Genomic DNA, 22,663 nt, shown 5'->3' with positions numbered 1-22,663 from the left:
GTTCTGTGAAAGGGCCTGACCATGACCTGCCAGCCTTGGCAGGCTCACACAAGGTGTAGGACCATGGCATGAGTCAAAGTGTGTGGTTTCTTCAACAGAAAATTATATATATATATATATATATATATATATATATATATATATATATATATATATATATATATTTTTTTTTTTTTTTTTTTTTTTTTTTTTTTTTAGGGTTTCCTACCAAATCAACTAGATGAACTGATTCATCCCAAGACTAAACTCTTACAATTCCTTAGGCAGAGTTCTGGGGTTCCACAGTGTATTGCCATGTATTTATCCCCACAAAAATGTCTGCAAATTGCATTACCTATCCCACATTCCAAAAGGCTTCTATCTAGTGCAGTCATTTAAGGAGATCCCTATATTTGTGGGGTTCTTCATAAGGGACCTTACAGAGTTCAAGAAGTGCCTGGACAATGTCATAAGATTTAGTTTTAGGTTCTGCAAGGAACATTGAGCTGGAGTAAAAGACCCTTATGGTCCTTTCCAAATTGAGATATTCTATGATTCTATAGAGCGTGAGGAGATGAAAAGGAAAGGAAAAGTTACTCCTTTCGGGAGTAATTGGTTTTAAAATCATTTAGGTTTAAAAGCAAAACTAGAACCCAAGAACAGTGGTGTGAAGTATCCATGTTTTACTTCAGGTAGAGAGACTTTCACAAGTCCAACACTGCATGAAAATCAATTACTGGAGTGACATTCAGGTCCAGAAAAAAGGGAAAACTGTTAAACACAAGTAACTCAAAACAATTGTTTTAAGTTAATTCCAAAAACTGTGAATGTTTCAGTTTATACTCAGCTTTTAGGAGCAGCAGGTTGGGAGTGGGGGGAATGATTAAAAGAATCCTAAAAAATCCCAGTATTTTGTAGGGGATTTCCACTCCAATCAACGCTGGCTTTTCATTTTTTCCTCAAAGTTTAAAATTACTTTCATAACAAACACTTTAGGGTCTGCAGCTGCTTGGTTCTCTGGTTGTGTTTGGAAATTCAAGCAATTAGAATAAAAAGTATTCACCCAATTTGGTTTCTCAGTCACAAGTAAAACAGCCTGCTTGGGGTTATTCTTGAAACTTGGGTTGCTTAAGTAATTTAAATAGATTTCTATTTCAGAAACAACACAAGAGCCAACAATTTCACAACTAAAAGCTCGAGGGCTACAAAACTTGGCTTCACCTAAGACTCTTAACATTGTTTTTCATTATCTTAATCACTAGGTTCTTTACATACTAATTTTCCATCCCGTTGCCAATCAGTGCCAATCCAACTTGCTTTTCCATCACCCAGGTGAGCGTTACTCATGTTTTCATGGAAATGTGAAAACACTCTGAATACAGTCAGCACAACAGTGTCCATTTCTGTGACTGCTCGCTGGCTTCTGCCAACACTGAGTCATATTTGTAACACAGGTGTAGCTTCTGAGTTCTTTCCTAGGATTTTCCAATTATATGGAGAATGCTGATGGTTGTCCAGATGCAGTTTTGATGACACAGGGCTAAACAATTTGTTTATGCTGGGACCCAAAATATTGCAAACACCAATTAGGTATGTGACTGATTAAGCAAGGGGAGAGATGAGATAAATCACAGCACGTGGTTCTAACAGGCCTTAGCAGAGCAGAGAATAAAGTGAATCCTCCAAGAAGGCTACAGAGGATTCAGGTCCCACCTGGTGATCAAAACAGTGTGCCCAGTAACACCTGCACAGTCTGAATCCAGCTGGAGCCACAAGGCTGCAAAACAAGCAGGCAGTGTGAACAGGGATAAATGCTCAGTTAACTGAAGGTCATCACTCAGTGTCTAGAGCTACAAACTAAGCATTTGTGTGGTGATCAGGAAAGAAATGGGATTTTCTTCTCTCTGAGTTAGCTCAACTGCCTATCACCTATTAATTAATCCATGAAAAAATGTGTATTATGACAAAGCATTAAGTAACCAAGAACTATAGAATGTTTGTGTTGGAAGAGACCTCGAGGCCCATCTCATTCCAATCCCCCTGCCACGGGCAGGGACACCTTCCAATATCCCAGTTTTCTCCAATCCCTATCCAACCTGGTCTTGAACACTTCCAGGGATGGGGCATCCACAGCTTCTCTGGGTTATTCATGCCACTGCTTCACTACCCTCTCAGTAAAGAATTTCTTCTAAATATCTAATCTTAACTCTCCCCTCTTTTAGTTTAAAACTGTTCCCCCTTGTTTTAACACCTTCTGGCTGTATAAAAAGTCCCCTCTCCATCTTTTTTTACAAGCTTCCATTAAGTGTGAAAGGCCACAAGATCTCTGAGATGAAACTTCAGAAAATTTGGCTTTATGGGAGGCAGCAGGAGTCTGTGCAAGCAGAAGACTAACTGCTCTGTTTTTAGACATTCACCAGTGTAAACTGAAAATATTACCAGTCAGCTTTCACCAGGGTAAAGCTAACGTGAATCAAGTCACTTGAAAATCATCTCAGACTTTAACAGTATCCTGTACTTGAGGCTTGGGTTCAGGATTTTGGTTCTCTGCACACACAATATGATGAAAATATATCTGTTTTTCAATAAAAATAGAGCAACCAAAATACAAATATCCCTGTGCAGCAATGGAAACCTCATAAACATCACAGTCGTGGTTTCATAAGAGGCAGCTCAGAAGGAAAACTGACTAATCTCAGCTCATTGCCCAAGTGCAGAGAAACAGAAAAGTTTCAGAAAAGTAAACAGAATTAAAGAAAAATTAAAAAGAGAGGTTCTGATGTCTCCAAGACAAGGGAAGCAGTGACTGAACTGAACAAGCCCTGCAGTTCTTAAGTGCTGTCTGGCAGCACCTTAACTGCTCTTGGCACTTGAGGACTGAAAGCCACAGTTCTTGAAGGACTGTCACATCACCCCTTGACAACTATAAACTATTCTGAAGCTTAATTCCTCACAGTTTTATTGTGAAGATAATTATAGACCACATAAACTCAAGAGGCAGGATAATTTCTGCAGCCATTAATATCAGGTTTCAGCTGTGCAAACCAGGAAAATAATGACAGGGAACTCTCATTCTTCAAGGCATGAACTCATGATGAGACCTCACAAGTGGCAGAAGCAGCAAACCCAATCTTAAGCCTGTATGAGCACCTTGTAACAGAACTGCCATCATGAGCTCTTTATTTTCTGTAAGAGGGTGATGTGAGAGAAGTTATAGCTACTGCTTTTAGAGTCATACAATCATTTCATTGGAAAAGATCTTTAGGAACATAAAATCCAACCATCAACCCAGCACTGCCAAGTCCACCACTGAACTATCCCCCCAAGAGTGACAGAGATCACCTCTATCATCTCTCTTGTAGACAGTGATAAGGTCACCTCTCAGCCTCCAGGCTGAACACCCCCTGTACCCTCAGCCACTCATCATCCAGACCCTTCCCTAGCTCCACTGTCCTTCTTTGGACACACTCCAGGACCTCAATGTCCTTTTTGTTAGGGGTCCAAAAGTGAAAAAAGGATTAGAGGTGTGACCTCACCAATGCCCAGCACAGGGGGATTCCAGGTTTCAGGGCAGGACGAGGGCAAAGGGAACCAACACCTCCACCATCCTGTTTGCTCAGGACTGTTGACATTGCTCTGGGGTGGCATGAACCAACTGGCCCCACATGGGTGGACTCTGGGCTGGTGACAGGGCAAAGGGCTGAGTCACACTCTACACCTTGAGTTCTCTTGGAAGCCCTTTGGCTCTCAGAATTAGAAGTCAATTTTGGCTAACATGGGCAACGTGAATGGACCTAAAAATCTGCCTGTCTGGGTGCCAGTCACAAATTCAAACAATCTCCTGCTCTTCTTCATAAAACCTTCTTAAGACTTGTCTGTGTCCAGATAAAATATCTTTGGTTGACTAGCCACAAGTTCACATCTGAAAAAAACAGAAACATCCCAATGCTTTTAGGGAAAAAAAAAATGCATCAAGGGACATGGGCCATTTTGTACAGCCATTAAAGTTCCATTGTAATGACAGAATGTGTTGGGGGAGGGTGGGAAGAAGAAGGACAAACAGCAGTTTCAAGTCCAGAGCCTGGGTCTCCCATCAGATATATCACCCTGGGGCTGAGTTACAGGCCAAATGTGTAAAAGTTGAGACTCATTTTTCATGTCCTGTTTATAAATCTCCTGGCTGGGAGACCTCACCTGGGTTTCTGGGTGCTCAGATTTGCCTCAAGCACAGCCTCAGGCTTCCCAAACCCACGGCCACTCCCAATCAGGAGACACCTCAGAGAGCTGGCTGTGTCAAATATCATTAAGTCTGAAAGCAAGTCAAAACAATAACAATCCCAAGGGCTTCTGTCCATCCACAGGGAGAATTACCTTTTTTTTTTTTTTTTTCCTAAACTGCAGCTTTGAAAGTATTTAGGAGCAGCAGCGTTCTCGGGAGGTCTGTATAAATCTAGGAATCCCCTTGTTGCATATAAAGCAATTCACACTAGATCTGAACACTGGCAAACAGTCAGCTAAATCCATTATCGCATGATAATGCTCAAACATTTCATTAATTCCTAACCAGCTGTCCTCTGCTCCCTTACCCCTTTCATCATGCAAACATTTCTTTGTCTAAGGGAGGGGAGAAGGGAGGATCAGCCGCAGCCTCGTAAAATTCCTTCACCCGCTTGGCCTGCGGCAAGTTATTTCTTTTGACACGCGTGTAAAATAATATTGGGGGTGGTGTTTGTTTGGCTTGGCTGGATGGTGAGTTTTCATAACAATTCGGTAAGCCAAGTACCTGTGAAATGGAGTACAGAGAACTCATGGCAGCTTGTTGATGAGCCTGCCGTCTGGTTGATTAATATCTCATTAAATAGGGAAGACCCCTCGCTCCAGCAACTATGCCAAGACAGAAGGCAAGGTGTTTGAAGCAGGATGCTGCTCTCCAGTGGTTTGAGGTCCTGTAGGTTATTTCTCTTTTAAAGTCCTCGGGCACTCCATGCCAAACAAACCAGAGGAAGCGAGGGGTAAGCAAGGGATCATTACCTTGGGGGCTTCTCCAGCTACGTGACTCACTGAAGTGGATACATGCAGCCAAGAGCCAGAGAGAGATTTTAAGGTGACTTGTGGATGCTTTCTTTACAAAAAGCTTTCCCTGAAGTGCCTCAATTCCTCCACGTTGCTTAGAGACTCTCCAAATAACAGGATTCGCCACCCTGCTGAGGAGAGACCTGAGGGGAGGGCTCAGGGGGTGTCTCCAATCCCGCTCTCAGCCTCCATCCAGGGGATTTTCTCCCAGTCCCTCTCCCAGGCAAAGGCAGCACACGTCTGGACAGCACATCAGGCTCCTGACTGACACTCGTTCCTCCCCTGCCAAGGCATGAGAGTGCGTTTATTTATTATGGGTTAAATATTTGGAGTTGAGTAAGAACCTCAGAGGGAAAAGGTGGGTCTGTTTCCTTGGATTTTTTTCTACCCCCTCACTCAGTATGAAAAATCACATTTTTTTAAACTAAAATGTTTGGTTTATGGAAAAATTCCCCTTTCTGACTTTAGGCTCAGCTAAAAGCTGAGACCTAACTGCTCCTGAGTGAAAATAACATGAGGAAATGCAGTGGAGAAATATCTGGACACGTCTGGACGTGTCTGGACATTGCCAGAACGGGTCTAAAATGTCAGGCTGAGGTAAGGATCACACTTCACCGCAACAGCAGGCAACAAAAGGACTGAAAAAGAAGTATTTTTAAAAATTTTTCAGTTATTTTAAAATGAGTGTAAAACATGAGGTAGCTGAGGCTGTCACAAATCCATGGGTAACAAGAAGCAAATCTTAGAAGCTGTAATGATATCTTGAGATCCTTTCTTGGTGTTTTTAGGTATGTTAGGGTCTCAGAATTTCCACTAAAGTCATTCAAGACTTTTTTCTTACCACACAACCATTAGACATTTCTATAAGTATAGGTATATTTTGTTTCTTCTGTGGAAAAACCTTTAATGTTTTATTGATGTGTATTGCAGTTTTGATACAATGGATGTTGTTTTGCTGTCAAGAGTAGGTGTTACACTGGGCTGTTATGGGTGTGTATCCTTTATCTTCACCATTTGGCTACTTAAGATAATTATTTGGCCACTTTTTGTGTTAATAAACATCGGTAGTATGTCTAAAAACCCAACACTCTTTGAATGGACTTTGGACATCCTCACCAGAGCATGTTTAATTTAGTGAGCTGTGCATGACTGGTCATGCATGCTTTTCCGTCCTCAGTCTGAATTAGCCTAAAACCAAAAACACATTGATAACAGCATCATAGAACAAAATATTGCTCACTTTTTTTTTTCTTTAGGACTTGTAATAAAGTCCCTCTTTTAGACTCAAGATTTATCTTGCTTTTTAATAGATGTGTACAGTTCTTCCATTTTGCCTTCTGTGGCTTTCCTTTTCTGAAGTCTGGTATGCTTTGTGGTTTATTTATTCATGAGTTGTAGAAAAAGAAGTTCACCATTAAAAAAACTTGTTTTGGAATATCTACTTAATGGTGTGTCAAGAAACAGAAAACAATTACACTTATGCAACATAATGTGCATTTTTGCATGCCACTTGCAGGCTGCTTTATGTATCCCCAGTTTATGTAAGTAATGAAAATTAAATATCATGCTAGCCTGCACAATGCAGTCAGCACAATTAAAGCTAGAAGACCTTAATTGGGAATAAAAAAAACACACACCAGCACTAAAAACAACAGTCTTTTATGGCAAGTTTGCAGAGGGTTCTTCCAATTTGGCAGGGCTATGGCTGCCATGGGGAATGAAGTGTTTTCATGTCCTGAGAGTCACTAGGCACTGTGTGTTGAGGGTTGTGCTCTGCAGATGTGACAAATACATAATAAATGCCACATGTCATCCTCTCCATGGTGGCCTGGCACATACCCTGTCATAGGGCTGGACATGAGGAGAGGCAGCTCATGGCCTCTGGTGGGCAGAGCAGCAGGGGAAGGTGGGGCGGCAGGATGACACTTTGACTGCAGCCAAACATGAGGAAAAGGTATTATTCTCCTTCATAATGAAGGACAATTTCAGCAGCTTGGGGCCAGCATGTTTGCAGCATCTCAGGCAGAGAACAGCACCCACTCCTGCACTTTCCAAGTCATTGGCTTGCAGCTCTACTTGGCACAACTTTGCCTGAGAGAGGCAAGGGGGTCTGTGCTCTGTTTCTGTTCAAATGCCCACTGCCTTGGCAGGGACAGTGCAGGCAGAGCCTCCATCAGCCCTCAGGTTGCCACTTGTGCTCCCTTTCCAACCAAGAGCCCCTCTTCAACCCAGGAGCGGTGACAACAGGCTCATCATTCAACCCTGGGCAGAGGGAAAAACTCTTGCTACTCAAATGGGGGGATGAGATGCTGGAAAGAGCATTTCAGAAAGGGATCTGAGGGTCCTGATTGATGGCAAGATGAATGTAAGTCAACAGTGTCCTGGCAACCGTGTCCTGGAGCCATAAGGCACAACATCAACAGCTGAGCAAAGGAGGGCATTGCTCTGCTCTGCTCTGCGGTGGCCTCACCTTGAATATTCTGTGTGGGTTTGGGTACCACAATATAAAATAGAAAGCTATCAGAGAGCAACCAAAGGAGGGTAATGAAGATGCTGAAGGGCTTTGAGGAGACAAGGAATAGGAGAAATGGCTGAGGACTTGGTCTGATCATCCTGGAGGAGACTGAGGGGAGACCTTATTCCAGGGGGGAAGAGGACGGGCAGACAGTGATCTCTGCTCTGTGGTGACCAGTGACAAGGCTCAAGGGAATGCCCTGATATCGTGTACGGCAGGTTTAGCTTGGATATTACAAAAAGGATCTTCACCCAGAGGGTAGTTGGGCACCGCAACAGTTTCCCAGGCAAGTGGTCACAGCTCCAAGCGTAGCAGAGCTCAGGGTGTGTTTGGACAGCTCTCGCAGGCACGAGAGTTTGTTTGGATTGTTGGGGATTGTTGGTGCTGTCCTGTGCAGGGCCAGGAGTTGGACTCGACTGGTGAATATTCTGTGTCACTCTGTGACGCTCCCAGCCGCCAACACCGGCCCCGCCATCGCCCGCCTCGGCTCCCCTCACGTGGGCACCCCTGCGGCGCACGCCTGGGCGCCCCCGTAGCCCGCCCGCCGCCCCCCAGCAACGTCCCCCGCCCCCCAGCAACGCCCCCCGCCCGTCCCCACCCTGCCCGAGGCCACGCCCCTCATTACATATTCATGATACACGCCCACAGCCCGAGAGACGCCGCGCCTCTTGATACATATTCATAACCCACACCTCACGTACCCCCGGGAGGCCACGCCTCTCTCGCTGCATATTCATGACCCCGGGGGCGGGAGGGGGCGGAAGCGGAAGCGGAAGCGGGTGCCGGTTCCCGAGGACCCGGTATAAAGCGGCCGCCGCTGCCCGGTGCCGCCGCGCTCGCGCCGCCGTCAGTGACCTCGTCCCTTCCCTCCTTCCCTCCCTCATCCCCCCCGCCCTCCCCGGCGCCGCCGCCTCCCCCCTCCGCCGCACGGAGCAGGTCCCGGGTGCTGGGGGAGACCCGGGGGCAGGTAAGGGGGGCGGCGGGAGCTTGGGCTGTGAGGGGTGTCTGGAGCGAGGGGCGGCTGAGGAGCTGTGGGGTGGCGGGGCTGAGGGGCTGGAAGGCGAGGAAGGGTTTCGGGTGAGGGGGGCTGAGGGGCTGGTGAAGGTGAGGGAGGGCTTGGGGCGAGAAGGTCGTGAGAGTGAGGGAGGTGAAGGCTGGTGAAGGTGAGGAGGGGTTTGGGATGAGGGGCTGGTGAAGGTGAGGAAGGTGAGGGGCTGGGGAAGGTGAGGAAGGGTTGGAGGTGAGGAGCTGGTGGAGATGAGGAAGGGTTTGAGGTGAGGGGCTGGTGAAGGTGAGGAAGGGTTTGGGGTGAGGGAGGTGAGGGGCTGGTGAAGGTGAGGAAGGGTTTGGGGTGAGGAATATGAAGGGCTGGTGAAGGTGAAGAAAGTTTTGAGGTGAGGGGCTGGTGAAGTTGAGGAAGGGTTTAGGGTGAGGGCAGTGAGGAAAGGATTGAGGGGGAGATGAGGGGCTGGTGAAAATGAGAAAGATTTGGGGTTAGGGGCTGAAAAAGTTTTTGGGTGAAGGAGTTATGGGACTGGAAAGATGAGAGGGTTGAGGAGCTTTGGGGTGTGAATATGTGAAGTCATGAAGATGGGAAGACAATGAGTATCTTGGGGGTGAGGGAGATGTTAGGTTGCAGAGGTGGAAATCAGAAATACCATGTGCTGTGGTGAGAAATCGGCCAAAGGAGATGTTGGGCTGCAGAGTTTGGGAAGGGATGAGGAATGAGTAAGGTGATGTTGGAGAGACCTGTTTGGGGTGTCTGAGCCACCTCTTTCTCAACAGAATTTGTTAAGTGCCCCTTTAGGATTGTGTTGGGTGGAGACTGCGCTGGAAGAGGACTTGACAAAGGGACCAAAGATGGAAATTAGTGTGCCTTTTCAGACTATTAAACTTCAGTAGTCTGCCATTTGAATAATTCCACACTTAATCTGTCACCTGATCTCAAAGCTTTATCACAAAACAATTGAGTCTCTCCTTGCCTGATATGATGGTGGGAGGGTACTGGGGAAAGAAATTACTTCCAACTTTGCTCTTAAAACTCCATGAATGCAGCAGTTTTCCTTAGGTTCATATTATTAGTGATCTACAAGTCGTGATTTGCCTCAATTTAGCACCTTTAGCAGGTGCAGAAACTCTGCTTGACCTTGCAAAATACTCTCTCCATGGGGCAGTTTTCTGTTGGAGTGCTTTGCTTTCAGTATTCTCTAGGTATAGAGGGGAAAAAGGAGGGGAGGCAAAGATTCTGCCGAGGTTCTGACTTGGCACCGGGTGTGGTGAGTGAATCAATGTTTCTGCAGCCTGGCTAATTCAGGGACTTACAAATGGAAAAGCATAGGAGAGATACTGCAGGATATTGAATGTTAGAGGAGATGTTTTCTCCTTCAGGAAAAGAGATGTTACAAGAATTGGATCTACAAGGAGAGGCAGCACTGGGTACAGACACAGCCAAATAACTGCATCATGATGAGGATCCGTGGGAAGGAATTGCACTGTTACAGCATGTGTCCTCTGTGCTCTGCAAAAACTGCTCCAGTGTGAGCTGTGTCATGTTCCACTGTGTGATCAGAGAGTGCTACTGAAATATTTAATGAAATATGGCTTGAGCAGGTGCTTGAGCTCAAAGCTTTTTGCTTTCCTCCCCAGGTCAGGCTTTTTTGTAAATATCTGGAAGAGTGGGGGGTTGCTGATGTGGTTGCACTGCTTGTGTGGCTTGTGTGACTTCTTCCCTCCTACCAGTACTGTGAAAGATAAGGTTTTCCTTGCTTGGTTTGTTTAGTGATTATACTGGACTGATGAAATGTTCAACATGCCTAATTTTTCCCTTCCTAAATAAGGAAAGAGGTTTCAGACAAGAGATTAAACTATTTACTTGACACTTTGGCTATAAATGCTTACAGAAGTGCTTTTTACTGTAAATTTGAAAAGCTGACACTACCTTAAACTCCTAAAGATGCATCCAGTAGTCTCTGATGCATCCAAACCATCTGTGAGTTCCTGTTTATGTCAAAGGTAGTGGCAGCTGCTGTCTTGGAAGTGAGAGCTTCATTCCTCTATTAATGAGATTAAATTGGATACTTAAGGGAGTTTTCATGACAAAATAACAATTTCCATGATCTAATGGGTGGGATCAGTGGAACAACTTCTATTTTAGTTTGCTATTTGGAGTGTCAGAGGCTGCTTTACATGGCTTGGCTTGTGCCTCTCCAGCAAGTAAATGATAGCAGTTCTTGTGTTCAATTATGTATGACTGAGGCATCTCGAGCAAAAGGAAAATGTGTGGTTCTACAGATAAACCCTCCTGTGTGGCTGTGGGTTAACTCCTGCAGGAGCTGCTGCTCCCTGGGAGTGTTGCTGGGAAAGGAATGAGCAGGATCTGCTGATGTGATCTTGCTTGGATGCTGTGGGACTGCCTGCAATGAGGGCAGTCCTCTCCCTCCAAGCTGAAATGTGCCTAAAGAAATCAGTCTGTTTTAGTACAGTTGTATTGTGCTGCCTTGGGAGGTTGGTTTCTGCTGGAGGTGTCCTTATTAGTCATGTAAAGGTGGCAGGAACACTGACAGCTGGTGAACCTGCTGCTCCTTCTGTGTTGTGTTGCAGCAAAACTCAAGAAGTGCAGCTCTGTTCATTTGCCTTTTCAGTGGGGAGGCACAAGGGGAATATTTTAGTGGCTTCCAGTGAAGCGTGGTGTAACTGTGACTGAAACAATGCACGTGCTTGTATGTCTAAGTGCATGTGACCTGAAGTTTTCACACTGAAGCAAGTGTTGAGCCTGTTTGAGGAGCTTTCTGAAGTAACTGCCTTGATTCCTGCAGGTGGAAATCCAGGCTCTGAGAGCAGGCTGAAGCTGGACCTGTCTCACAGGGCTGTGACCTCCAAGGTTAATTACCTTTAAACTCACTCCACTCCTGGATTCCCTGGCAGATAGAAAGTTAAGAGTTGGTAATATAATGTTGCTCTGCTTGTGTGCTGAGGCAGGAATGCATGGACTCTGCCTCTATCCCTGTATAAACTTAAATGGATCATTTATAAAGGCAAGGAGAAAATTACTATTGGATGGTACCTGCAGAGTAATTCACCAGTGAACCTGCATCTAACATTTGCAAAACATTTCATGCAGTCAAAATATGTTGCCAGCTTAGAAAAGAAGTTGAAGCTTTAGGGGTCATGAATCCCTGGGTGGGAAGATGAGGCTGGCATGACCTGCCAGGTGTGATGCCTGCAGTTGTGAACACAGCTGCAGGTAACACTTCAGGACTTTCAGCAGACACCGATTTAAGCTATAAACAGTTCCTTTACACAGGAGCATTTGATCTTTTCTTGTCTGTAAACTCTGCTTGTGATGCACTTCTTATTTGAGCACCTTATGGCTTCCAGCAGCAATTCCTAGAGTAGAAAGCCAGTTCCACTGGCAGGATGTGGGCACTGCTGCTTGCATGTTGGGCAAAACCAGTGAAATCCTTCACACTGCCCATCACAAGAAGCTGGAGCTGGCAGCTGCTTTTGAGCTTTATTTGTGGTCTGTAACTTCTCTGCCCCTCTAACAACATAAGCCATCCTAAAATAATTTCATCAAATGATCAAGCAGTGTCTGTTGAGCAACAGTGTGTGTGTGCTGGTGTCATGTTTGACATAAAAACAAGCTTCACTTGCCCTTCAAAGTGACTGCAATGCTATAGGCTACTTTTAATAGTGTGAAAGCATGCTGAACAGAGGCAAAGCCAGTGGAGTTGGAGTGGAGCTTTCCAGCTGATCTGCCAGGAGAGCCCTGTGCAAGTGACAAGGCTGTCGTGTCGGAGGAGGAAGCTTTAGCAGCTTGCAGAGGAATGAGTAATATGAAGAACTGTTTGTGCTGTGTTTTAGTTTTGCAAGGGTCACTCCCATGACCTTTATATCTGTAATACTTGTAAGATCCCACGCTATTCCAGCTATAGGCATAAGATTCACCAGAAATGCCAACAGAACAGCCTTGTGTGCAGTTGTTTCCTTTAGAGATGGATTACCTGATCTGATACCTGTTCTGCTGGAGCTCATGGTGCTTCAGCTTAGTGTCAGCCTCACTGAGCACTTTGATTCAGCAGTAGTCCCTTGACTTGGGGATTACAGAGTGCAGAGAGCATTGCTTAGCTTAATATACCAGCCTTAAACATAACATGAGTGAAACAATACTCTCCTAAGCAGAGCATTACACCTGCCCATAATGGCTGTATCAAGTCCAATAAACTTTCTGGGTATTGTGTGTTTAATGCTCCATGCAAAACCAGAAAACAATCCAGTTGTCAGAGTTGGAGCAGAATGTTGCCAGGATGAGTGTAGCCTGACAGCTGATGTTTCAACCTGAGGGTCATCTTTCAGACAGGAGATCTGGGCAGCCCAGAAACCAAGCATGGCAGCAGACACATTAAGCTGTGGGGTGTTGTGAGCCAGGGGCTGTGTGCTCTCAGTGAGCTGCTGCTGTCAGGTGACTTTTACAGTCAGCAGCTTATCAGTTACCCACACATCTTGCAGTTGGGTCACAGCCCTGCCCAGAGAAACAACCCAAAGCTTCCACTGGTAAACAGATATCATATCCTACTCCTGGGACTGTGAGGGGCTCTTGTATCCAAGCACTGAGTAATTACTGCTCTTCTAAATAAAATCATTACTCTTTAGTGTGGTAAAGAAGCATAGCATTCCTCCAAGTGAAACAAGGTACTCAGCATGCAAAAGAGCTGATTTCCTGCTATAAAATCTAGACCTCCAATAGAGTTGCCCAAGAGTGAATTTGCCTTGAGTTAAAAGCTGGGCTTTGGACATTCAGTGATGGGTTCAGAGCCCTGCAGTGTCTGAGCCATGGAGTGGTTTGTGCTGTGACCTAACTGGCACACGGTGGTTATTAACTAAAGCCCCTTCTTGCTGGTGCTTCCAACAAGTGCTGTGCAGTCATTTGGACTGCAGCTGGCATACGGCTTTGTAACAACTCGGGACAAGCAGCCAGGTTTCCTCATCAAACTTGCTCTTGGCAAGTGACTCTGGCAAGCATCAGGACACAAGGCTTTTGTTGGGTAATGATTGGGTTAGGCTTAAGAGCTGCTCCTGACCTTGGTTTGGCTCTTGCTGGCATGTGTTCTGCTCAAAACATGAATCTCAATCTATAGATGGTGGGAAGTTGGTCTCTACAATGTGGACCACTACCAAAACCTAAGACCCAGTTAAAGATGGGGAAGACTTGATTTCCAGGACTCCCATTTATGGGGGATAAAGGCTATTAAACTTTAGCTTTAGGAGACCTGGCTGGCCTGACACTTCAGGCTTGACTCAATCTCTTTTGCAGTGTTACATGAAGGCTGACTAATCTGGTGGCCTGAGCTGTTCTGGAAGGGGACTGAGACATACTTTCCTTGCACGACTGAAATTGTCAGTCAATAGCTGCTGCTCATGTAGCAAGGCACAAAAGGGTAGGAGATAAGGTTTGGTCTTAAGAGTAAGCCAAAGATACTTTAAAGAAAATTCTAGTCTGTAAATGGCAGTAGAAAGGTGTTACCCTGAATTGTTTGGCTAAACTCTGTTTGAAGTGGATTTTGTCAGTATTCTGGGGAGAGAAGGTTGGTTCTCTCAGCAGAGTGGAGAGAGGACCTAGTTTCCTCATCTTGTTTTAAATGAGGGCTCTAATGTTTTTGTAACTGAAATTGAAACCAGTGTTATGCTGACCCTGCATATTTTCTATCCTCTGCTGGCTGGCCTGGACTACTTCTGCATGCAGTGGAGTTCATTTATTTTGGAGACTTGAAAACAAGCCATTATCACCCTTCAGTGCCAGATAAATAAATGATCTAACTGGGGGCCGAACCCAGTGTTCTTTTACAAAAGCACAACGGCATGGCACTCTTATCTTCTGCATTCTGCCCTTGAATATATGATCAATCTTTCTGGACCACATCCAGAAACCAGGGGCTTAACCCAGCAAGTGATGACTGCAGAGCAGTCAGATTTCTGTGCCACTTAATTTCCTATCATCACTTACACACAGCAAACAGTGAGCACTGTTTAACCTACAACTTTCTTATCAACCACATGGAGGTACAAATAACAGAAACAGGAGTCAACTCTTAAATAGTCTTGATGCTGGATCTGGGCCTCCAGGTAACTTGAGGGGGTGTTGATTTTTTTGGTTGATTTGGGGGGGGGGGGGCAGGGTAAAAAATCCTCCTCCCATTTCATGAGGGGAATATCTGAGCAAGTACACTGGCCTGAGCTGCCTGGCTCTGGGTACTCCCAGAGGAGTGATCTGACAGTCTGAACTATTGCTCCTTAGAGTAGTGTGGCTGGCCAGCTAACTCCCAAGAGTTCAAAAAATAACCCAAAACAAATGCACAGCTTGCTTTAACACCAGCCCTTCTAGTGCACGTCCTGTTTGTTGTCTGATTCATAGCTGGAGGAATCAGCTTGTGATGTAGGCTTGTTCTTGGCTCTTGTTCTGCTTCTAACTTTGGTGTAGAGGGAAAAGACTCCCACATCTCAATGCACAGGTACCCTAATTTTTTCCAACATCATAGCACTTCCACCTTCCTAAAAGTCAAATTCCCTTCAATGAACTGAAAAAAGAGTGAATGGGCAGTTACCTGTTCCCTTTATGTTCTTACAGCTGGAGCTTTTTCTGCTGCTTTGTTTTCAAATCACCTCTCCAATTTGTCATCTTCCAGGTACAGTCTGTTCAAAACTCTCATTATGCAGCTGCATAGCAGATATTTCAGCCTACTGAAGAATTGGAATTGAATCAGATAAGGTGTGTCCCCTTCCAGACAATTGCTCTGGGATAGTTTGCGTGACAGTTCAGGGTGCCAGTTGAAAATAAGCCTCTGACCCTATAGCACTAGTGGGATCTCTAATCTACTTTGTATGCATATGACCTGGACACTGCCATGGCTGTTCAATTGTGTAGTTGCTCCCAGTTAAGCTGTATATAAAAGGGTTTGGGTTCCCATACAGTGAATTTTGTGCTAACATCAGATGCCTGTGTGTCTGGTGAGTTTGGTCTTACACTGTTAGCAAGTCTTTTACTGGTTAGAACAGCAGGATATATTTGTGGCCAAGTAATAGCCTTGGTGTGATGACTTAAGATAAAGCCTCATTATTGTGTCCCAGGGTATTCTTAGCCTGGTCATGGCTAGATGTCTGTAACATCACTTTAATGTCAATGTAAAACCTAATGAGTCTCAGGGATGTACAGTATAAACTTGACTCTGCTCCATGAACAATTTCACTGCATCACCCTGACTTGTTTGTGGTAAAGATACACTAAAACCAAAAAACCCAGTGCTCAATTACTGCAAAGTATGAAACATGCACATTCATCAGACTTCCAGCTCATCCAGCAGCCCAACACTGCATGGCATTTCCCTCAACTGCACTTAGCAGTTTTCTCTTCCTCATTAACTATGCTCCTAAATTAACGCGTTCTAGGAGATCAGTTCCAGTTCTTTGTTAGGGCTGGCTACTGAATAACTGGTTGTAATTAATGCCTGAATTTATCACTGCTACAATACTGGCTACACTGTTCCCTGTGCTTCAGCCTCTTTAAGAAGCTCTTTGTCAACAGGCTCCCTGTCTGGGTGGCTCTGTGAGAGTCTGTGTATTGCTGAGTATCTCACTTGCCGGGTCCTTCAGTGAACCTGCTGAGTTGCCCTGATTGTGGATCACAGCCTCATTCTGTCTGTTGGGAACTTTGTAACTGATGTGTTCCTGATGGCCTTTTGTGACCTTTGAAGTTTTAGGGGCTACCCAGTGACAAAGCCATGCTCTAAGTGGGCCATGGTCAAACATCACTGACAGAGAAAGCTTTAAATCCTTATGTGAAATTATTGTATTGACTGGATATATATATATATATATATACATATACATATATATATATATATATATGTATATATATATATATATGCACACACACCCCATAGCTTACAAAAGACAAATTCTTTAAGTAGGGAATAAGATTTCAGCTTTACATGCAGAAATTGCTGCTGTCCAAATGATTTGGAGATCTTGCCCTAGAAGATGGGATAAGAAAGTTGCTGCAGTTCTGTGCTTCAGGCATTCACAGTAAAATTGCTTTCTCTGTGAAAAAAATTGTTTGAAATAAAGAGGTGTTGGTAGTGGTTCTCCAAGGTTTAATGCTAAAGGTGTATTTTCAAATAAGAGCATGTGAATACTTCAGCTCTGTATTTCTAACACCTTCACTATGCACTGTCCTCTCCTTGCATCTAAATGAATGTGGTCAGGGTGAAAGTACTGTGCAAATGAAAGCAACACTTGGTTTATCTCCAGTAGCAGCATTCAGTTCATTAATACTGCATTTCCCTGTGACTTAGTGGAAGCCTGCCTGTGTCAAAATATTAAATAAAAATGGGTTCCTTATTTTTGCATTAGTGACTGTCCAGCATAATTTTTAATTCTCACCTGATGCAGTTATGCTCATGCCATTATAATACTTCATTTTCTTACTCACTGTTGATGTAGGGTTTAAATAACTTCCTTTCTCATTGTCTGGGTAGTAGTCATATCTTTTCAAAGAATGAGAAAAACAAGAACACTGGCCAATTCTTGGCTTTCACCAGAGAAATTTTTAAAATATTGGACTGGACTGAGAGGAAAGCAGGAAGCCAAGGCTGGAAACTTCTCTACTCCATCCTATCTGATAAAGCAAGCAAGAGCCCAGAATTTTCCTTCATTAATTTGTTGGCCTCACAGGACAAACTGGAGCTCTAAGTTGCTTGATGTGAGCAGCTAAGACTAAAGCTACACAAGTCTGTCTTTTTGCATCTGAAAGGGCTTAGGATGGTAATAATGCTGTGACCTTTCAGCCTTGCAGGGAATAATGAAAATACAGCAGGCTTACATGAGCAGTGAATACATCCTGCATTGTTTATATCTGGGCCTGTAATTTCATGTTAGATCTTCACTCCCTTCTAAGACTAATAGTTTAGGTGCAGAATTAAACTGTGGATCATGCAGCAAAAGCCTGAAAGTCTGGGAAGCTTTTTTCATCATAGGTGGGGGGTTTCACTACCAGCCTATGTGGGGAGGATGTATCCAAAGTGACAGACAGATGTCACTGCTCTCAGACTGCTGGGATTCAGCTGTGGCTGCAACATTGAACTGCCAGTGCTTCTGAAATAGTTTAATCTCAGCAAATGCTTGTCCAGCCTGCCCCTCATGGTAGGGAGTATTTAATAAAAAGCATATGAGAAGGCACATACATGTGTGCAGTTTGTTTGCTGTTCAGCAGAGAAATCTGGGATCAAGCCTCTGAAGATCCTACCCAGATGGCTGATTTAGCCCATGTGTCCTAAAGTAAACTGGAGTCTGTTTTGATTACTCTCTTCTTCAGAAGGAGTTCACATTTCATACCTGGGAAATTTGTCTATGTAAATTTCAGTTCCACGTTTTGAAGGCTGAGTTTTGCTCTCCTTGCCAGTGAAGGTTTAAGCCTGGTTGATGCTCATTGTAACATGACAAGTATTCTTTCATTGGGTAAAATACAGAATTCAGTTGCACATTTTATATTCATTGTGTTTTTCCAGACTTCATGTATGAGTGGTGAGCAAGGGCACACAAAGTCCTCGGAGGAAGATGAAAAAGCTTTCATAGCAAAAAACTTGTTTGAGTTATGCACGCTGCTGTTCACGTTACTACAGATAAGTAGGAAGAATTTTACAGGCACCATGTGAACTCTTTTCCTGCAGGTTTTATTTTTTCCTGATAAACTAAGACATTGTTATCCCCTAACTCTCTACCCCATAAACTGACTGCAGCTTGACTGAAAACCAGAATACAAGTTAAGTATAATAATGTGTCACATCATGGCTGTTTTAATATGGAATTGAAATTTAAATTTAAATATCTTTGGCCTTAAAAGGAAAGGTTTAAAACAAAATGGAAGTGACCTTTTGAATTAGGCCTGTTTTACTATATGATCATATGTACTTCTCCAAAGAAGTCTATGGGTCAAAGTCTGCCCATGTGTTTTGCAAAAGTCTTTGTATAGAGGCAATACATTGAACTTTGAAATTTGTTACTGGAAGAATAATAACTTAACAGGAAGATAAATGGATTTCACTTAAATGAGATAACAAGGATGTGGTGTCCCTGTTTTATCTGTTAAATCTTGACTGCTGTACAAAGCAACATTAAATTATTTCAAATCTATTTAGACTCTTAAAACCTAAAACAGTTAAGGATATATTATGGTTAAGTGCTGATTGCTTTAATCAAATCTTATTCCTCTTGAAAATCTGTCAGGTGATTACTCAAATGATAAAAACATTAGTTTATTGCATGTGCTGGTCCTGTAATTGAAAAAGTAAAATGACTAAGCACAATGCTCTCAGTAAAGCTGCCAAAACAAAATACAGCCCAGAAGGGCAAGCCATGCACTTCATTAAAATAAGGTTCACTAAGCATGAAATTTATCACCCTAAGGGCTTCCTCACTCTGACAAGTGACTAAAGTGTAAAATGTCAAATACCTCTGAACTGACCAGTAACTTGCATTACGATTTTGTTAGTCAAATACTGGATGTACTTTCCTGTTCACAAGCTACAAGAAATGAATAGTTTTCTTCCTCAGCTTCCTGTGTTACTGCTGAAGGCTCACACCTACACACAGCACATGCAAATGTCTGTGCCTTTGTGGGCTCTGGGAGATGGGAAACTCTGTGTGCTCACAAGGAGGATGAAGGAATGGCAGGGAGCAACCTCAGCTTGCAGAGCCATGAGAAATTGATCCATGGATGGGACAAGGAAGGAGCGAACCTGCTGTTGTCCTCCCTGTAATGGATAATAGCACTTCTGTTACCCATTGCATCCAGAAAATATTCTCTAATTCTCTAACTTGGCCTAATCATTACCTTCCTCATGGAGAGCTCACATTATGCTGCTCCTTCAACAGCTTCTACATTTGAAACTCTCAGTCAAGACTTTGTTTAGAAATAATCCCATGCCCATCAGACTTTGTAGTCATGTCTTCTGGTTCCTGTCCTTTTGATTATTTCCTCTCTCAGTTTTTTCTGCTTGGCTCAATTTGATGTACAGCATGCTTTGCTCATGAAGTGTTTGGCTTGAATGTTGTTGTGCTTGATGAGGAATCATTTGTCATATGAGGTGATCCTCACCTTTAAAAGGACATTAGGAAAAAGGTGAGAATATCTCCTTTCCACAGGATGAACTGATTGGGTTGTGCTTCTCTGCTGGAATCCACAGGTCTTCCTAAAAAATGTGCAATCCTTTCTCTAAACCACTATCAGGAAGTAGTGTTTGAATAAATATTTGTTAGGTTTTTGGTTTTATGTCACACTATGCTTTTGAAACCTTACAAAGAGATCCCTGTTCAGTAAACCTGCTCTCAGGGCATGGGCTGATAATATTTCTGGACCAACACCAGAAAGCTCCTGAAACCTTTCTTGGGAATACTGTTATGGAGTACTCCAGCTACTCTTCACAGCAAAATTTGTGGGAGCTGTTGTAATGTCCTTTAAGTCTGAGTGTCCCACCCACTTCAGTTATGGTTTCATCAAAGTTTGACAGAGCCTGAATATATTCAGGAATGCATGGCACATCCTACTGCTTATTAAGACTTGTGAAATCCTATGTGATTGCTAATTTATTAAAGCCTTCAAGTGTTTCAGAGTAGGATTTCCTTGGAAGACTTCTTGAGTGACCCAATTCAGGCAATTCTGCTTGTCTAGAATCAATTCTAAAATCTCTTCCTTGAACCAGAGGCCTATAACAACCTATCCAATATGCCAAAGTGCTTACACAAGGCTTTTAGAAATTCCAGGCAAAGTTAATGTCACCAGGATAACTGCCAGTTCCTCAAAGCCTCATTCACTTTATATTTTTGGTTTGCCTGCTCTTAACAGCTGTATACTTCAAGCAGGTGTAGCACTTCAAATACTTAGGACTATATGTATCACTCTGTGAAGGTAACAACTTTTTGTCTGCTGTTCAAGGACTTGGAGTGGTAAAGCTGAATGACAAGTCTGTACTTATAAATGCCATGCAGACAATGAGACAGCAAAATAATTCAGGAATGAATGTTGTACCCCTTATCAATTCCACATGTGATTAATGGATTTAGCTGGTTGTGATGTTAGAGAAAGGAATCTGTAAGTGTTAACTATCTTCATGGGAACTGGGGTGGGAGCCAAGCCACTATCTTGTACCAGAATAAACTGATAAGAGAAAGTGTTCAGTTAAAAGTAGAGCAGTTGTTTAAAGAAATAGTCTGAAGATGTAAAACTCTTTGAAATGTTGAGATTAGGTAATATGTGCAGTATTCATTCAAGTACCTGACTTCAGTTTTGTAACTTTACCTCACCCCCTTGTAGATATGACAGCTGTCCTCCTGGTCTCCCCCATTTCTTCCCATAGATGCAAGCCTTTGATTTCTTCTGTAGCACAGAAAGAGAACATCCCTTTGAAATTTATCTAGTCAGGAACACCAAGCAGCTTCAGCCAGGTGTGTGTGTGCTCCCATCATCCTTTGTCTGACCTCTGCCATTAGTGATGCTCCTTGCTTGGGATGCTGCTGTGGGCAATTGCCATCTCCTCAAAGATAAACATCAAGACAATTTTAAAAACTGAGAAATTTAATATATTATTGCAAGTAGAATCTTGGAATAATAAGTTGCAAGGAGTGACAGATCTGGAAATGTGACATCTGGAATACTGTGGGGTCAGGCTCAGCTTTCCAGAGGAGCAGTGAGAAGACTCTGCATCCATTATACTTTTAGGATCAGAGAACAGAAAGCTCTGAGAGCTTACAGAGCTGAGTCCCTGTCTTGGTGTGCCTGTTCCCAACAGCTGCTGCCAAACCATGAAGATGAATAAACCACAGAAAAGAGTAGAGACTAAAACTCTTGCCCTGGTATTTCTTTTGCCATCTGAGCAGAACAGCAGAGATGAATCCAGACTGAATGTGAGTGGAACAAGATGAGGAAAAGTCAGTGATGGAAGCACAGACTTTAGGCACAATAGTAAAGGTGTGTGGATGACAGATTATGAATGAGAGCTATTTAACTGAACTGTCTTCATGAAACCCACACTATTGTTAGATGCTGTTACTCAAGTTTAGAGAATACTCCTGTCAGTTTGGTGAGATGCACAAGCAGGTAGCCCCAAAGCACTGAAGGCAGCATTCACTGATCAGCTCAGTTTGGTGAGTTCTTCCTCTGTTCTGTGAATAGCCCTACAGTCCCTGAGCTCAGGCCCTTTAGTGTTAGGTGCCTGTTAGACTAATTCTAAAGATTTATCTGAGCAAGATGTTGCTGTTCCTGTTTATCCTTCAAATCAGCCCCCACTCTCCAAGCTGTAGCTGGTGTGCCTTTTAGAATTATTAGGAGACACTCAGTCCTGAATTGAAGCTGTAGCTGTTATTTACACTCAGTCTATGGAGTCCCTTTTACATTCCTCCCTCTGAAGATAGCTTACACTAACTGCACGTGTATTTTGGTGTCTCTTTAAACAATAAAGGCACAAAGCCAAATTTATCTTGTTGGCAGTTCAGGTTTCTACTTCTTTCTCTGGATTTCCCCCTTGGCTTGAGCTTTCAGGATCTATCCAGGGTAATAGAATGAGCAAAAGAGATTGTTTGTTCTCTGAGTGCACTTTGCAAAGAGGATCCCATCCCTTTCTGAGGATATTAGATGTCTAGTAGGATAACCTGCCAGCTCAGCTGTTACACTTCAGTATCAAACTACTTTGTGCACTTCAGGTGTTTCCTTCATTGTTTTGCACTTCACATATATTGCTTTCAGTGCCTGTACACATTAAAGCAGCTCTGCCTACTTAGAGAAATACCTGTGATATTATCTGACCACAAATTCATTCTGCCTCTGAGAATAATCTGGAAAGGCACTCCAGCTGGTATGCAATTAGCCTTGCATAAAGAAACAACCACTAGATTAGCTTTGTTTTCTAAACAATCAATCGTGCTTGTATAGGCTGAACCTCTCACTGCCCTGTTCTTTGTGTCAGCAGCCCTGGATCTGCAGAGCGACTCAAGTGCAATCACTTTGAATCTTACAGCTAAATTAACATTGGCTATGACTTGTTGATTTGA

The 22,663-nt window shown here is 43.5% G+C and overlaps 1 protein-coding gene across 1 annotated transcript in view; it reads left to right on the top strand.

The window, feature by feature from the left end:
* The first annotated feature begins 8,372 nt into the window (after positions 1–8,372).
* SLC45A4 (solute carrier family 45 member 4) overlaps positions 8,373–22,663 on the top strand; it is a 62,531-nt gene continuing 48,240 nt past the window's right edge. Inside the window, exon 1 of the mRNA XM_059466012.1 lies at positions 8,373–8,534. The gene's annotated coding sequence lies outside the window, so the exon portion shown is untranslated. The remainder of the gene's footprint in view (positions 8,535–22,663) is intronic.

The sequence above is a fragment of the Ammospiza nelsoni genome, chromosome 1, assembly GCF_027579445.1.
Source record: "Ammospiza nelsoni isolate bAmmNel1 chromosome 1, bAmmNel1.pri, whole genome shotgun sequence".
Lineage (NCBI taxonomy): Eukaryota > Metazoa > Chordata > Aves > Passeriformes > Passerellidae > Ammospiza > Ammospiza nelsoni.
This window is presented reverse-complemented; position numbering and strand designations above follow the sequence as displayed.